Raw genomic sequence first — 18,620 nt, forward strand, 5'->3', positions numbered from 1 at the left:
GCTTTCTGGGCTGAGATGGGGAACGGCTGAATTTTGGAGTCGGCTGGTGACAATATGTTCCAAACACACCCCATGCACAACTCCACCGGGGAAGGTGCCAGACAAGAGTTCTGTTGGTAGTTTTTACATTGCTCCGGTAGGCAGCTGAAAGGCACCACAAAAGTTGTTCTACCTGCTTTCTGGGCTGAGATGGGGAACTGCTGAATTTTGGAGTCGGCTGGTGACAAAATGTTCCAAACACACCCCATGCACAACTGCACCGGGGAAGGTGCCAGACAAGAGTTCTGTTGGTAGTTTTTACATTACTTTGGTAGGCAGCTGAAAGGAACCACAAAAGTTGTTCTTCCTGCTTTCTGGGCTGAGATGGGTAATCCCTGAATTTTGGACTCGGATGGTGACAAAGTGTTCCAAACACACCCCATGCACAACTCCACCGGGGAAGGTGCCAGACAAGAGTTCTCTTGGTAGTTTTTACATTGCTCCTGTAGGCAGCTGAAAGGCACCACAAATGTTGTTCTTCCTGCTTTCTGGGCTGAGATGGGGAACCGCTGAATTTTGGAGTCGGCCGGTGACAAATTGTTCCAAACACACCCCATGCACAACTCCACCGGGGAAGGTGCCAGACAAGAGTTCTGTTGGTAGTTTTTACATTGCTCCTGTAGGCAGCTGAAAGGCACCACAAATGTTGTTCTTCCTGCTTTCTGGGCTGAGATGGGGAACCTCTGAATTTTGGAGTCGGCCGGTGACAAAATGTGCCAAACACACCCCATGCACAACTCCACCGGGGAAGGTGTCAGAAAGGAGTTCTGTTGGTAGTTTTTACACTACCTTGGTAGGCAGCTGAAAAGCACAAAAAAAGTTGTTCTACCTGCTTTCTGGGCTGAGATGGGGAACGGCTGAATTTTGGAGTCGGCCGGTGACAAAATGTTCCAAACACACCCCATGCACAACTCCACCGGGGAAGGTGCCAGAAAGGAGTTCTGTTGGTAGTTTTTACATTGCTTTTGTAGGCCGCTGAAAGGCACCACAAAAGTTGTTCTACCTGCTTTCTGGGCTGAGATGGGGAACCTCTGAATTTTGGAGTCGGCCGGTGACAATATGTTCCAAACACACCCCATGCACAACTCCACCGGGGAAGGTGCCAGACAAGAGTTCTCTTGGTAGTTTTTATATTTCTCCGGTAGGCAGCTGAAAGGCACCACAAAACTTGTCCTACCTGCTTTCTGGGCTGTGATGGGGAACCTCTGAATTTTGGAGTCGGCCGGTGACAAAATGTTCCAAACACACCCCATGCACAACTCCACCGGGGAAGGTGCCAGACAAGAGTTCTCTTCATTGTTTTTACATTGCTCCGGTAGGCAGCTGAAAGGCACCACAAATGTTGTTCTACCTGCTTTCTGGGCTGAGATGGGGAACGGCTGAATTTTGGACTCGGCCGGTGACAATATGTTCCAAACACACCCCATGCACAACTCCACCGGGGAAGGTGCCAGACAAGAGTTCTGTTGGTAGTTTTTACATTGCTCCTGTAGGCAGCTGAAAGGCACCACAAATGTTGTTCTTCCTGCTTTCTGGGCTGAGATGGGGAACCTCTGAATTTTGGACTCGGCCGGTGACAAAATGTTCCAAACACACCCCATGCACAACTCCACCGGGGAAGGTGTCAGAAAGGAGTTCTGTTGGTAGTTTTTACACTACCTTGGTAGGCAGCTGAAAAGCACAAAAAAAGTTGTTCTACCTGCTTTCTGGGCTGAGATGGGGAACGGCTGAATTTTGGAGTCGGCCGGTGACAAAATGTTCCAAACACACCCCATGCACAACTCCACCGGGGAAGGTGCCAGAAAGGAGTTCTTTTGGTAGTTTTTATACTACCTTGGTAGGCAGCTGAAAGGCACAAAAAAAGTTGTTCTACCTGCTTTCTGGGCTGAGATGGGGAACCGCTGAATTTTGGACTCGGCCGGTGACAAAATGTTCCAAACACACCCCATGCACAACTCCACCGGGGAAGGTGTCAGAAAGGAGTTCTGTTGGTAGTTTTTACATTGCTTTGGTAGGCAGCTGAAAGGCACCACAAAAGTTGTTCTACCTGCTTTCTGGGCTGAGATGGGGAACTGCTGAATTTTGGACTCGGCCGGTGACAAAATGTTCCAAACACACCCCATGCACAACTCCACCGGGGAAGGTGCCAGAAACGAGTTCTCTTGGTAGTTTTTACATTGCTCCGGTAGGCAGCTGAAAGGCACCACAAAACTTGTCCTACCTGCTTTCTGGGCTGTGATGGGGAACCTCTGAATTTTGGAGTCGGCCGGTGACAAAATGTTCCAAACACACCCCATGCACAACTCCACCGGGGAAGGTGCCAGACAAGAGTTCTCTTCATTGTTTTTACATTGCTCCGGTAGGCAGCTGAAAGGCACCACAAATGTTGTTCTACCTGCTTTCTGGGCTAGAGATGGGGAACGGCTGAATTTTGGACTCGGCCGGTGACAATATGTTCCAAACACACCCCATGCACAACTCCACCGGGGAAGGTGCCAGACAAGAGTTCTCTTGGTAGTTTTTACATTGCTCCGGTAGGCAGCTGAAAGGCACCACAAAAGTTGTTCTTCCTGCTTTCTGGGCTGAGATGGGGAACCGCTGAATTTTGGAGTCGGCCGGTGACAAAATGTTCCAAACACACCCCATGCACAACTCCACCGGGGAAGGTGCCAGACAAGAGTTCTGTTGGTCCTTTTTACAGTGCTCTGGTAGGAAGCTGAAAGGCACCGCAAAAGTTGTTCTTCCTGCTTTCTGGGCTGAGATGGGGAACTGCTGAATTTTGGACTCGGCCGGTGACAAAATGTTCCAAACACACCCCATGCACAACTCCACCGGGGAAGGTGCCAGACAAGAGTTCTTTTGGTAGTTTTTACAATGCTCCGGTAGACAGCTGAAAGGCACCACAAATGTTGTTCTTCCTGCTTTCTGGGCTCAGATGGGGAACCGCTGAATTTTGGACTCGGCCGGTGACAAAATGTGCCAAACACACCCCATGCACAACTCCACCGGGGAAGGTGCCAGAAAGGAGTTCTGTTGGTAGTTTTTACATTGCTTTGGTAGGCAGCTGAAAGGCACCACAAAAGTTGTTCTACCTGCTTTCTGGGCTGAGATGGGGAACTGCTGAATTTTGGACTCGGCCGGTGACAAAATGTTCCAAACACACCCCATGCACAACTCCACCGGGGAAGGTGCCAGACAAGAGTTCTGTTGGTAGTTTTTACATTGCTCCGGTAGGCAGCTGAAAGGCACCACAAAAGTTGTCCTACCTGCTTTCTGGGCTGTGATGGGGAACCTCTGAATTTTGGAGTCAGCCGGTGACAAAATGTTCCAAACACACCCCATGCACAACTCCACCGGGGAAGGTGTCAGAAAGGAGTTCTGTTGGTAGTTTTTATACTACCTTGGTAGGCAGCTGAAAGGCACCGCAAAAGTTGTTCTACCTGCTTTCTGGGCTGAGATGGGGAACGGCTGAATTTTGGAGTCGGCCGGTAGACAATATGTTCCAAACACACCCCATGCACAACTCCACCGGGGAAGGTGCCAGACAAGAGTTCTTTTGGTAGTTTTTACACTACCTTGGTAGGCAGCTGAAAGGCACCACAAAAGTTGTTCTTCCTGCTTTCTGGGCTGAGATGGGGAACCGCTGAATTTTGGACTCGGCCGGTGACAAAATGTTCCAAACACACCCCATGCACAACTCCACCGGGGAAGGTGTCAGAAAGGAGTTCTTTTGGTAGTTTTTACACTACCTTGGTAGGCAGCTGAAAAGCACCAAAAAAGTTGTTCTACCTGCTTTCTGGGCTGAGATGGGGAACCGCTGAATTTTGGACTCGGCCGGTGACAAAATGTTCCAAACACACCCCATGCACAACTCCACCGGGGAAGGTGCCAGAAAGGAGTTCTTTTGGTAGTTTTTATACTACCTTGGTAGGCAGCTGAAAGGCACCACAAAAGTTGTTCTACCTGCTTTCTGGGCTGAGATGGGGAACCGCTGAATTTTGGACTCGGCCGGTGACAAAATGTTCCAAACACACCCCATGCACAACTCCACCGGGGAAGGTGCCAGACAAGAGTTCTGTTGGTAGTTTTTACATTGCTTTGGTAGGCAGCTGAAAGGCACCACAAAAGTTGTTCTTCCTGCTTTCTGGGCTGAGATGGGGAACTGCTGAATTTTGGACTCGGCCGGTGACAAAATATTCCAAACACAGCCCATGCACAACTCCACCGCGGAAGGTGCCAGACAAGAGTTCTTTTGGTAGTTTTTACACTACCTTGGTAGGCAGCTGAAAAGCACCACAAAAGTTGTTCTTCCTGCTTTCTGGGCTGAGATGGGGAACTGCTGAATTTTGGAGTCGGCCGGTAGACAATATGTTCCAAACACACCCCATGCACAACTCCACCGGGGAAGGTGCCAGACAAGAGTTCTTTTGGTAGTTTTTACACTACCTTGGTAGGCAGCTGAAAGGCACCACAAAAGTTGTTCTTCCTGCTTTCTGGGCTGAGATGGGGAACAGCTGAATTTTGGACTCGGCCGGTGACAAAATGTTCCAAACACACCCCATGCACAACTCCACCGGGGAAGGTGCCAGACAAGAGTTCTGTTGGTAGTTTTTACATTGCTTTGGTAGGCAGCTAGAAAGGCACCACAAAAGTTGTTCTACCTGCTTTCTGGGCTGAGATGGGGTACTGCTGAATTTTGGACTCGGCTGGTGACAAAATGTGCCAAACACACCCCATGCACAACTTCACCGGGGAAGGTGCCAGAAAGGAGTTCTGTTGGTAGTTTTTACATTGCTTTGGTAGGCAGCTGAAAGGCACCACAAAAGTTGTTCTACCTGCTTTCTGGGCTGAGATGGGGAACTGCTGAATTTTGGACTCGGCCGGTAACAAAATGTTCCAAACACACCCCATGCACAACTCCACCGGGGAAGGTGCCAGACAAGAGTTCTCTTCATTGTTTTTACATTGCTCCGGTAGGCAGCTGAAAGGCACCACAAAAGTTGTTCTACCTGCTTTCTGGGCTGAGATGGGGAACCGCTGAATTTTGGACTCGGCCGGTGACAAAATGTTCCAAACACACCCCATGCACAACTCCACCGGGGAAGGTGCCAGACAAGAGTTCTGTTGGTAGTTTTTACATTGCTCCGGTAGGCAGCTGAAAGGCACCACAAAAGTTGTTCTACCTGCTTTCTGGGCTGAGATGGGGAACGGCTGAATTTTGGAGTCGGCCGGTGACAAAATGTTCCAAACACACCCCATGCACAACTCCACCGGGGAAGGTGCCAGAAACGAGTTCTCTTGGTAGTTTTTACATTGCTTTGGTAGGCAGCTGAAAGGCACCACAAAAGTTGTTCTTCCTGCTTTCTGGGCTGAGATGGGGAACTGCTGAATTTTGGACTCGGCCGGTGACAAAATATTCCAAACACAGCCCATGCACAACTCCACCGCGGAAGGTGCCAGACAAGAGTTCTGTTGGTAGTTTTTACACTACCTTGGTAGGCAGCTGAAAAGCACCACAAAAGTTGTTCTTCCTGCTTTCTGGGCTGAGATGGGGAACCGCTGAATTTTGGACTCGGCCGGTGACAAAATGTGCCAAACACACCCCATGCACAACTCCACCGGGGAAGGTGTCAGAAAGGAGTTCTGTTGGTAGTTTTTATACTACCTTGGTAGGCAGCTGAAAGGCACAAAAAAAGTTGTTCTACCTGCTTTCTGGGCTGAGATGGGGAACTGCTGAATTTTGGAGTCGGCCGGTAGACAATATGTTCCAAACACACCCCATGCACAACTCCACCGGGGAAGGTGCCAGACAAGAGTTCTTTTGGTAGTTTTTACACTACCTTGGTAGGCAGCTGAAAGGCACCACAAAAGTTGTTCTTCCTGCTTTCTGGGCTGAGATGGGGAACCTCTGAATTTTGGACTCGGCCGGTGACAAAATGTTCCAAACACACCCCATGCACAACTCCACCGGGGAAGGTGCCAGACAAGAGTTCTCTTGGTAGTTTTTACACTACCTTGGTAGGCAGCTGAAAAGCACAAAAAAAGTTGTTCTACCTGCTTTCTGGGCTGAGATGGGGAACGGCTGAATTTTGGAGTCGGCCGGTGAGAAAATGTTCCAAACACACCCCATGCACAACTCCACCGGGGAAGGTGCCAGAAAGGAGTTCTTTTGGTAGTTTTTATACTACCTTGGTAGGCAGCTGAAAGGCACAAAAAAAGTTGTTCTACCTGATTTCTGGGCTGAGATGGGGAACCGCTGAATTTTGGACTCGGCCGGTGACAAAATGTGCCAAACACACCCCATGCACAACTCCACCGGGGAAGGTGTCAGAAAGGAGTTCTGTTGGTAGTTTTTACATTGCTTTTGTAGGCAGCTGAAAGGCACCACAAAAGTTGTTCTTCCTGCTTTCTGGGCTGAGATGGGGAGCCGCTGAATTTTGGAGTCGGCCGGTGACAAAGTGTTCCAAACACACCCCATGCACAACTCCACCGGGGAAGGTGCCAGACAAGAGTTCTTTTGGTAGTTTTTACAATGCTCCGGTAGACAGCTGAAAGGCACCACAAATGTTGTTCTTCCTGCTTTCTGGGCTGAGATGGGGAACCGCTGAATTTTGGACTCGGCCGGTGACAAAATGTGCCAAACACACCCCATGCACAACTCCACCGGGGAAGGTGCCAGAAAGGAGTTCTGTTGGTAGTTTTTACATTGCTTTGGTAGGCAGCTGAAAGGCACCACAAAAGTTGTTCTACCTGCTTTCTGGGCTGAGATGGGGAACTGCTGAATTTTGGACTCGGCCGGTGACAAAATGTTCCAAACACACCCCATGCACAACTCCACCGGGGAAGGTGCCAGACAAGAGTTCTGTTGGTAGTTTTTACATTGCTCCGGTAGGCAGCTGAAAGGCACCACAAAAGTTGTCCTACCTGCTTTCTGGGCTGTGATGGGGAACCTCTGAATTTTGGAGTCAGCCGGTGACAAAATGTTCCAAACACACCCCATGCACAACTCCACCGGGGGAGGTGCTAGAAACGAGTTCTCTCGGTAGTTTTTAAATTGCCCCGGTAGGCAGCAGAAAGGCACCACAAAAGTTGTTCTACCTGATTTCTGGGATGTGATTAGGAAATGCTGAATTTTGGAGTCGGCTGGTGACAGAATGTCCCAAAAACACCCCATGCACAACTTCACGTAGGAAGGAGCCAGAAAGGAGTTCTGTTGGTAGTTTTTACACTACCCCGGTAGGAAGCTGAAAGACACAATATAACTTGTTCTACCTGCTTTCTGGGCTGAGGTGGGGAACAGCTGAATTTTGGACTCGGCTGGAGACAAAATGTTCCAAAGACATCCCATGCACAACTCCACGGCGAAAGGTTCCAGACAGGAGTTCTTCTGGTAGTTTTTACATTGCTCCGGTACGCGGCTGAAAGGCACCACAAAAGTTGTTTACCTGCTTTCTGGGCTGAGATGGGGAACAGCTGACCTTTGGCCTCGGCTGGTGGCTAAAAGTTCCAAAGAAACCCCATGCACAACTCCACGTGGGAAGGTGCCAGAGGGGAATTCTTTTGGTATTTCTTACACTACATCGGTAGGCAGCAGAAAGGCAGCATAAAACTTGTTCTACCTGATCTCTTGTCTGAGATGGGGAATCGCTGAATTTTGGACTCGGCTGGAGACAAAAAGTTCCAAACACACCCTAATGCACAACTCCACTAGAGAAGGTGCCAGAAAGGAATTATTTAGTATTTCTTACATTGCTATGGTAGGCATGTGAAAGGCACCACAAAAGTTGTTCTACCAGCTTTCTGGGCTAGAGATGGGGAACAGCTGAATTTTGGCCTCGGCTGGTGTACAAAATGTTCCAAAGACATCCCATGCACAACTCCACGGCGGAAGGTGCCAGACAGGAGTTCTTTTGGTAGTTTTTACATTGCTCCGGTACGCGGCTGAAAGGCACCACAAAAGTTGTTCTAACTGTTTTCTGGGCTAGAGATGGGGAACAGCTAAATTTTAGTCTCGGCTGGTGTACAAAAAGTTCCAAACACACCCCATGCACAACTCCACCGGCAAAGGTGCCAGAAACGAGATCTGTTGGTAGTTTTTAAAATGCTTCTGGAGGCATCTGATAGGCACAATAAAAGTTGTTCTACTTTATTTCTGGGATGTGATTAGGAAATGCTGATTTTGGACTCGGCTGGTGGCAAGAAGTTCCAAACAAACCCCATGCACAACTCCACCGGGGGAGGTGCTAGAAACGAGTTCTCTCGGTAGTTTTTAAATTGCCCCGGTAGGCAGCAGAAAGGCACCACAAAAGTTGTGTACCTGCTTTCCCGGCTGAGGTGGGGAATCCATGAATTTTGGACTCGGCTGGTGACAAAATTTTCCAAACACACCCCATGCACAACTCCACTAGAGAAGGTGCCAGAAAGGAATTATTTAGTATTTCTTACATTGCTCTGGTAGGCATCTGAAAGGCACCACAAAAGTTGTTCTACCAGCTTTCTGGGCTAGAGATGGGGAACCGCTGAATTTTGGCCTCGGCTGGAGACAAAATGTTCCAAAGACATCCCAAGCACAACTCCACGGCGGAAGGTGCCAGACAGAAGTTCTTTTGGTAGTTTTTACATTGCTCCGGTACGCGGCTGAAAGGCACCACAAAAGTTGTTTACCTGCTTTCTGGGCTGAGATGGGGAACAGCTGACCTTTGGCCTCGGCTGGTGGCTAAAAGTTCCAAAGAAACCCCATGCACAACTTTACGTGGGAAGGTGCCAGAAAGGAGGTTTTTGGTATTTCTTACACTACATCGGTAGGCAGCAGAAAGGCAGCATAAAACTTGTTCTACCTTCTCTCTTGGCTGAGAATGGGAATCGCTGAATTTTGGACTCGGCTGGCGACAAAATGTTCCAAAGACATCCCATGCACAACTCCACCGGGGAAGGTGCCAGAAACGAGTTCTTTGGTAGTTTTTAAATTGCCCCGGTAGGCAGCAGAAAGGCACCACAAAAGTTGTTCTACCTGATTTCTGGGATGTGATTAGGAAATGCTGAATTTTGGAGTCGGCGGGTGACAGAATGTTCCAAACACACTCCATGCACAACTCCACGGCGAAAGGTGCCAGACAGGAGTTCTTCGGGTAGTTTTTACATTGCTCCGGTACGCGGCTGAAAGGCACCTCAAAAGTTTTTATACAGGCTTTCTGGACTGAGATGGGGAATCCATGAATTTTGGTCACGGCTGGCGAGAAAATGTTCCAAACACACCCCACGCACAACTCCACTAGGGAAGGAGACAGACAGGAGTTTTGTTGGTAGTTTTTAAATTGCTTCTGTAGGCAGCTGAAAGGCACCACAATTGTTCTACAGGCTTTCTGGACTGTGGTGGGGATCCGCGGAGTTTTGGTCTCGGCTGGTGGCAAAAAGTTCCAAACACACCCTAATGCACAACTCCACCGGGGAAGGAGCCAGACAGGAGTTTTTTTGGTAGTTTTTAAATTGCTTCTGTAGGCAGCTGAAAGGCACGACAAATGTTGTTCTACAGGCTTTCTGGGCTAGAGATGGGGAACAGCTGAATTTCGGCCTCAGCTGGAGACAAAAAGTTCCAAAAACAGCCCACGCACAACTCCACCGGGGAAGGTGCCAGAGAGGAATTATTTGGTATTTCTTACATTGCTCTGGTAGGCATCTGACAGGCACCACAAAAGTTGTTTACCTGCTTTCTGGGCTGAGATGGGGAACAGCTGACCTTTGGCCTCGGCTGGTGGCTAAAAGTTCCAAAGAAACGCCATGCACAACTCCACGTGGGAAGGTGCCAGAGAGGAGTTCTTTTGGTATTTCTTACACTACATCGGTAGGCAGCAGAAAGGCAGCATAAAACTTGTTCTACCTTCTCTCTTGGCTGAGATGGGGAATCGCTGAATTTTGGACTCGGCTGGAGACAAAAAGTTCCAAACACACCCTAATGCACAACTCCACTAGAGAAGGTGCCAGAAAGGAATTATTTAGTATTTCTTACATTGCTATGGTAGGCATCTGAAAGGCACCACAAAAGTTGTTCTACCAGCTTTCTGGGCTAGAGATGGGGAACAGCTGAATTTTGGCCTCGGCTGGAGACAAAATGTTCCAAAGACATCCCATGCACAACTCCACGGCGGAAGGTGCCAGACAGGAGTTCTTTTGGTAGTTTTTACATTGCTCCGGTACGCGGCTGAAAGGCACCACAAAAGTTGTTCTAACTGTTTTCTGGGCTAGAGATGGGGAACAGCTGAATTTTGGTCTCGGCTGGTGTACAAAATGTTCCAAACACACCCCATGCACAACTCCACCGCGGAAGGTGCCAGAAACGAGTTCTCTTCGTAGTTTTTAAATTGCCCCGGTAGGCAGCAGAAAGGCACCACAAAAGTTGTTCTACCTGATTTCTGGGATGTGATTAGGAAATGCTGAATTTTGGAGTCGGCTGGTGACAGAATGTCCCACACACACCCCATGCACAACTTCACGTGGGAAGGTGCCAGAAAGGAGATCTGTTGGTAGTTTTTAAAATGCTTCTGGAGGCATCTGAAAGGCACAACAAAAATTGTTCTACTTTATTTCTGGGATGTGATTAGGAAATGCTGATTTTGGACTCGGCTGGTGGCAAAAAGTTCCAAAAAAACCCCATGCACAACTCCACCGGGGGAGGTGCTAGAAACGAGTTCTCTCGGTAGTTTTTAAATTGCCCCGGTAGGCAGCAGAAAGGCACAACAAAAGTTGTGTACCTGCTTTCCCGGCTGAGGTGGGGAATCCATGAATTTTGGACTCGTCTGGTGACAAAATGTTCCAAACACACCCCATGCACAACTCCACTAGAGAAGGTGCCAGAAAGGAATTATTTAGTATTTCTTACATTGCTCTGGTAGGCATCTGAAAGGCACCACAAAAGTTGTTCTACCAGCTTTCTGGGCTAGAGATGGGGAACCGCTGAATTTTGGCCTCGGCTGGAGACAAAATGTTCCAAGGACATCCCAAGCACAACTCCACGGCGGAAGGTGCCAGACAGGAGTTCTTTTGGTAGTTTTTACATTGCTCCGGTACGCGGCTGAAAGGCACCACAAAAGTTGTTCTACCTGCTTTCTGGGCTGAGATGGGGAACAGCTGAATTTTGGTCTCGGCTGGTGTACAAAATGTTCCAAACACACCCCATGCACAACTCCACCGCGGAAGGTGCCAGAAACGAGTTCTGTTGGTAGTTTTTAAATTGCTTCTGGAGGCATCTGAAAGGCACCACAAAAGTTGTTCTACCTGATTTCTGGGATGTGATTAGGAAATGCTGAATTTTGGAGTCGGCTGGTGACAGAATGTCCCAAACACACCCCATGCACAACTTCACGTCGGAAGGTGCCAGAAAGGAGTTCTGTTGGTAGTTTTTACACTACCCCGGTAGGAAGCTGATAGGCACAACAAAAGATGTTTACCTGCTTTCTGGGCTGAGATGGGGAACCGCTGAATTTTGGACTCGCCTGGAGACAAAATGTTCCAAAGACATCCCATGCACAACTCCACCGGGGAAGGTGCCAGAAACGAGTTCTTTGGTAGTTTTTAAATTGCCCCGGTAGGCAGCAGAAAGGCACCACAAAAGTTGTTCTACCTTCTTTCTGGGCTGAGATGGGGAACAGCTGAATTTTGGTCTCGGCTGGTGTACAAAATGTTCCAAACACACCCCATGCACAACTACGCTAGAGAAGGTGCCAGAAAGGAATTATTTAGTATTTCTTACATTGCTCTGGTAGGCATCTGAAAGGCACCACAAAAGTTGTTCTACCTGCTTTCTGGGCTAGAGATGGGGAACCGCTGAAATTTGAACTCGGCTAGAGACAAAATGTTCCAAAGACATCCCATGCACAACTCCACGGCGGAAGGTGCCAGACAGGAGTTCTTCTGGTAGTTTTTACATTGCTCCGGTACGCGGCTGAAAGGCACCACAAAAGTTTTTCTACCTGCTTTCTGGGCTAGAGATGGGGAACCGCTGAAATTTGAACTCGGCTGGAGACAAAATGTTCCAAAGACATCCCATGCACAACTCCACGGCGAAAGGTTCCAGACAGGAGTTCTTCTGGTAGTTTTTACATTGCTCCGGTACGCGGCTGAAAGGCACCACAAAAGTTGTTCTGTTTTCTGGGCTAGAGATGGGGAACAGCTGAATTTTGGTCTCGGCTGGTGTACAAAAAGTTCCAAACACACCCCATGCACAACTCCACATGGGAAGGTGCCAGCAACGAGTTCTCTCGGTAGTATTTAAATTGCCCCGGTAGGCATCAGAAAGGCACAACAAAAGTTGTTCTACCTGATTTCTGGGATGTGATTAGGAAATGCTGAATTTTGGAGTCGGCTGGTTACGAAATGTCCCAAACACACCCCATGCACAACTTCACGTGAGAAGGAGCCAGAAAGGAGTTCTGTTGGTAGTTTTTACACTACACCGATAGGAAGCTGAAAGACACAACAAAACTTGTTCTACCTGCTTTCTGGGCTGAGGTGGGGAACCGCTGAATTTTGGACTCGGCTGGCGATAAAATGTTCCAAACACACCCCATGCACAACTCCACCGGCAAAGGTGCCAGAAACGAGATCTGTTGGTAGTTTTTAAAATGCTTCTGGAGGCATCTGAAAGGCACAATAAAAGTTGTTCTACTTTATTTCTGGGATGTGATTAGGAAATGCTGATTTTGGACTCGGCTGGTGGCAAGAAGTTCCAAACAAACCCCATGCACAACTCCACCGGGGGAGGTGCTAGAAACGAGTTCTCTCGGTAGTTTTTAAATTGCCCCGGTAGGCAGCAGAAAGGCACCACAAAAGTTGTTCTTCCTGCTTTCTGGGCTGAGATGGGGAACAGCTGACCTTTGGCCTCGGCTGGTGGCTAAAAGTTCCAAAAGAAACCCCATGCACGACTTTACGTGGGAAGGTGCCAGAAAGGAGGTTTTTGGTATTTCTTACACTACATCGGTAGGCAGCAGAAAGGCAGCATAAAACTAGTTCTACCTGCTCTCTTGGCTGAGATGGGGAATCGCTGAATTTTGGACTCGGCTGGAGACAAAATGTTCCAAAGACATCCCATGCACAACTCCACCGGGGAAGGTGCCAGAAACGAGTTCTTTGGTAGTTTTTAAATTGCCCCGGTAGGCAGCAGAAAGGCACCACAAAAGTTGTTCTACCTGATTTCTGGGATGTGATTAGGAAATGCTGAATTTTGGAGTCGGCGGGTGACAGAATGTCCCAAACACACTCCATGCACAACTCCACGGCGAAAGGTGCCAGACAGGAGTTCTTCGGGTAGTTTTTACATTGCTCCGGTACGCGGCTGAAAGGCACCTCAAAAGTTTTTATACAGGCTTTCTGGACTGAGATGGGGAATCCATGAATTTTGGTCTCGGCTGGCGAGAAAATGTTCCAAACACACCCCACGCACAACTCCACTAGGGAAGGAGACAGACAGGAGTTTTGTTGGTAGTTTTTAAATTGCTTCTGTAGGCAGCTGAAAGGCACCACAATTGTTCTACAGGCTTTCTGGACTGTGGTGGGGATCCGCGGAGTTTTGGTCTCGGCTGGTGGCAAAAAGTTCCAAACACACCCTAATGCACAACTCCACCGGGGAAGGAGCCAGACAGGAGTTTTTTTGGTAGTTTTTAAATTGCTTCTGTAGGCAGCTGAAAGGCACGACAAATGTTGTTCTACAGGCTTTCTGGGCTAGAGATGGGGAACAGCTGAATTTCGGCCTCAGCTGGAGACAAAAAGTTCCAAAAACAGCCCACGCACAACTCCACCGGGGAAGGTGCCAGAGAGGAATTATTTGGTATTTCTTACATTGCTCTGGTAGGCATCTGACAGGCACCACAAAAGTTGTTTACCTGCTTTCTGGGCTGAGATGGGGAACAGCTGACCTTTGGCCTCGGCTGGTGGCTAAAAGTTCCAAAGAAACGCCATGCACAACTCCACGTGGGAAGGTGCCAGAGAGGAGTTCTTTTGGTAGTTTTTACATTGCTCCGGTACGCGGCTGAAAGGCACCACAAAAGTTTTTCTACCTGCTTTCTGGGCTAGAGATGGGGAACCGCTGAAATTTGAACTCGGCTGGAGACAAAATGTTCCAAACACACCCTAATGCACAACTCCACTAGAGAAGGTGCCAGAAAGGAATTATTTAGTATTTCTTACATTGCTATGGTAGGCATTGAAAGGCACCACAAAAGTTGTTCTACCAGCTTTCTGGGCTAGAGATGGGGAACAGCTGAATTTTGGCCTCGGCTGGAGACAAAATGTTCCAAAGACATCCCATGCACAACTCCACGGCGGAAGGTGCCAGACAGGAGTTCTTTTGGTAGTTTTTACATTGCTCCGGTACGCGGCTGAAAGGCACCACAAAAGTTGTTCTAACTGTTTTCTGGGCTAGAGATGGGGAACAGCTGAATTTTGGTCTCGGCTGGTGTACAAAATGTTCCAAACACACCCCATGCACAACTCCACCGGGGAAGGTGCCAGAAACGAGTTCTTTGGTAGTTTTTAAATTGCCCCGGTAGGCAGCAGAAAGGCACCACAAAAGTTGTTCTACCTGATTTCTGGGATGTGATTAGGAAATGCTGAATTTTGGAGTCGGCTGGTGACAGAATGTCCCACACACACCCCATGCACAACTTCACGTGGGAAGGTGCCAGAAAGGAGATCTGTTGGTAGTTTTTAAAATGCTTCTGGAGGCATCTGAAAGGCACAACAAAAATTGTTCTACTTTATTTCTGGGATGTGATTAGGAAATGCTGATTTTGGACTCGGCTGGTGGCAAAAAGTTCCAAAAAAACCCCATGCACAACTCCACCGGGGGAGGTGCTAGAAACGAGTTCTCTCGGTAGTTTTTAAATTGCCCCGGTAGGCAGCAGAAAGGCACAACAAAAGTTGTGTACCTGCTTTCCCGGCTGAGGTGGGGAATCCATGAATTTTGGACTCGTCTGGTGACAAAATGTTCCAAACACACCCCATGCACAACTCCACTAGAGAAGGTGCCAGAAAGGAATTATTTAGTATTTCTTACATTGCTCTGGTAGGCATCTGAAAGGCACCACAAAAGTTGTTCTACCAGCTTTCTGGGCTAGAGATGGGGAACCGCTGAATTTTGGCCTCGGCTGGAGACAAAATGTTCCAAGGACATCCCAAGCACAACTCCACGGCGGAAGGTGCCAGACAGGAGTTCTTTTGGTAGTTTTTACATTGCTCCGGTACGCGGCTGAAAGGCACCACAAAAGTTGTTCTACCTGCTTTCTGGGCTGAGATGGGGAACAGCTGAATTTTGGTCTCGGCTGGTGTACAAAATGTTCCAAACACACCCCATGCACAACTCCACCGCGGAAGGTGCCAGAAACGAGTTCTCTTCGTAGTTTTTAAATTGCTTCTGGAGGCATCTGAAAGGCACCACAAAAGTTGTTCTACCTGATTTCTGGGATGTGATTAGGAAATGCTGAATTTTGGAGTCGGCTGGTGACAGAATGTCCCAAACACACCCCATGCACAACTTCACGTCGGAAGGTGCCAGAAAGGAGTTCTGTTGGTAGTTTTTACACTACCCCGGTAGGAAGCTGATAGGCACAACAAAAGATGTTTACCTGCTTTCTGGGCTGAGATGGGGAACCGCTGAATTTTGGACTCGCCTGGAGACAAAATGTTCCAAAGACATCCCATGCACAACTCCACCGGGGAAGGTGCCAGAAACGAGTTCTTTGGTAGTTTTTAAATTGCCCCGGTAGGCAGCAGAAAGGCACCACAAAAGTTGTTCTACCTTCTTTCTGGGCTGAGATGGGGAACAGCTGAATTTTGGTCTCGGCTGGTGTACAAAATGTTCCAAACACACCCCATGCACAACTACGCTAGAGAAGGTGCCAGAAAGGAATTATTTAGTATTTCTTACATTGCTCTGGTAGGCATCTGAAAGGCACCACAAAAGTTGTTCTACCTGCTTTCTGGGCTAGAGATGGGGAACCGCTGAAATTTGAACTCGGCTAGAGACAAAATGTTCCAAAGACATCCCATGCACAACTCCACGGCGGAAGGTGCCAGACAGGAGTTCTTCTGGTAGTTTTTACATTGCTCCGGTACGCGGCTGAAAGGCACCACAAAAGTTTTTCTACCTGCTTTCTGGGCTAGAGATGGGGAACCGCTGAAATTTGAACTCGGCTGGAGACAAAATGTTCCAAAGACATCCCATGCACAACTCCACGGCGAAAGGTTCCAGACAGGAGTTCTTCTGGTAGTTTTTACATTGCTCCGGTACGCGGCTGAAAGGCACCACAAAAGTTGTTCTGTTTTCTGGGCTAGAGATGGGGAACAGCTGAATTTTGGTCTCGGCTGGTGTACAAAAAGTTCCAAACACACCCCATGCACAACTCCACATGGGAAGGTGCCAGCAACGAGTTCTCTCGGTAGTATTTAAATTGCCCCGGTAGGCATCAGAAAGGCACCACAAAAGTTGTTCTACCTGATTTCTGGGATGTGATTAGGAAATGCTGAATTTTGGCGTCGGCTGGTTACGAAATGTCCCAAACACACCCCATGCACAACTTCACGTGAGAAGGAGCCAGAAAGGAGTTCTGTTGGTAGTTTTTACACTACACCGATAGGAAGCTGAAAGACACAACAAAACTTGTTCTACCTGCTTACTGGGCTGAGGTGGGGAACCGCTGAATTTTGGACTCGGCTGGCGATAAAATGTTCCAAACACACCCCATGCACAACTCCACCGGCAAAGGTGCCAGAAACGAGATCTCTTGGTAGTTTTTAAAATGCTTCTGGAGGCATCTGAAAGGCACAATAAAAGTTGTTCTACTTTATTTCTGGGATGTGATTAGGAAATGCTGATTTTGGACTCGGCTGGTGGCAAGAAGTTCCAAACAAACCCCATGCACAACTCCACCGGGGGAGGTGCTAGAAACGAGTTCTCTCGGTAGTTTTTAAATTGCCCCGGTAGGCAGCAGAAAGGCACCACAAAAGTTGTTCTTCCTGCTTTCTGGGCTGAGATGGGGAACAGCTGACCTTTGGCCTCGGCTGGTGGCTAAAAGTTCCAAAAGAAACCCCATGCACGACTTTACGTGGGAAGGTGCCAGAAAGGAGGTTTTTGGTATTTCTTACACTACATCGGTAGGCAGCAGAAAGGCAGCATAAAACTAGTTCTACCTGCTCTCTTGGCTGAGATGGGGAATCGCTGAATTTTGGACTCGGCTGGAGACAAAATGTTCCAAAGACATCCCATGCACAACTCCACCGGGGAAGGTGCCAGAAACGAGTTCTTTGGTAGTTTTTAAATTGCCCCGGTAGGCAGCAGAAAGGCACCACAAAAGTTGTTCTACCTGATTTCTGGGATGTGATTAGGAAATGCTGAATTTTGGAGTCGGCGGGTGACAGAATGTCCCAAACACACTCCATGCACAACTCCACGGCGAAAGGTGCCAGACAGGAGTTCTTCGGGTAGTTTTTACATTGCTCCGGTACGCGGCTGAAAGGCACCACAAAAGTTTTTATACAGGCTTTCTGGGCTGAGATGGGGAACAGCTGAATTTTGGTCTCGGCTGGTGTACAAAATGTTCCAAACACACCCCACGCACAACTCCACTAAGGAAGGAGACAGACAGGAGTTTTGTTGGTAGTTTTTAAATTGCTTCTGGAAGCAGCTGAAAGGCACCACAATTGTTCTACAGGCTTTCTGGACTGAGGTGGGGATCCGCTGACTTTTGGTCTCGGCTGGTGGCAAAAAGTTCCAAACACACCCTAACGCACAACTCCACCGGGGAAGGAGCCAGACAGGAGTTTTTTTGGTAGGTTTTAAATTGCTTCTGTAGGCAGCTGAAAAGCACGACAAATGTTGTTCTACAGGCTTTTTGGGCTAGAGATGGGGAACAGCTGAATTTCGGCCTCAGCTGGAGACAAAAAGTTCCAAAAACAGCCCACGCACAACTCCACCGGGGAAGGTGCCAGAGAGGAATTATTTGGTATTTCTTACATTGCTCTGGTAGGCATCTGACAGGCACCACAGAAGTTGTTCTACCTGCTTTCTGGGCTGAGATGGGGAATGCTGAATTTTCGAACACGGCTGGTGAGAAAATATTCTAAGGAACACCCCATGCACAACTCCACCGGGGAAGCTGCCAGAAACGACTTGTGTTGGTAGTTTTTAAATTGCTTCTGGAGGCAGCTGATAGGCACCACAAAAGTTGTTCTACCTGATTTCTGGGATGTGGTTAGGAAATGCTGAATTTGGACTCGGCTGGTGGAAAAATTTCCAAACACACCCCATGCCCAACTCCACCGGGGAAGGTGCCAGAAAGGAATTCTGTTGGTCGTTTTTACGTTACTATGGTAGGCATTAGAAATTCGCCACAAAAGTTGTTCTACCTGCTTTCTGGGCTAGAGATGGGGAACAGCTGAATTTTGGACTCGGATGGTGACAAAATGTTCCAAACACAGCCCATGCACAACTCCACCGGGGAAGGTGCCAGAAACGAGTTCTCTTCGTAGTTTTTAAATTGCTTCTGGAGGCATCTGAAAGGCACCACAAAAGTTGTTCTACCTGATTTCTGGGA

This window comes from Falco peregrinus, chromosome 6, assembly GCF_023634155.1.
Source record: "Falco peregrinus isolate bFalPer1 chromosome 6, bFalPer1.pri, whole genome shotgun sequence".
NCBI classification, from domain to species: Eukaryota; Metazoa; Chordata; class Aves; order Falconiformes; family Falconidae; genus Falco; species Falco peregrinus.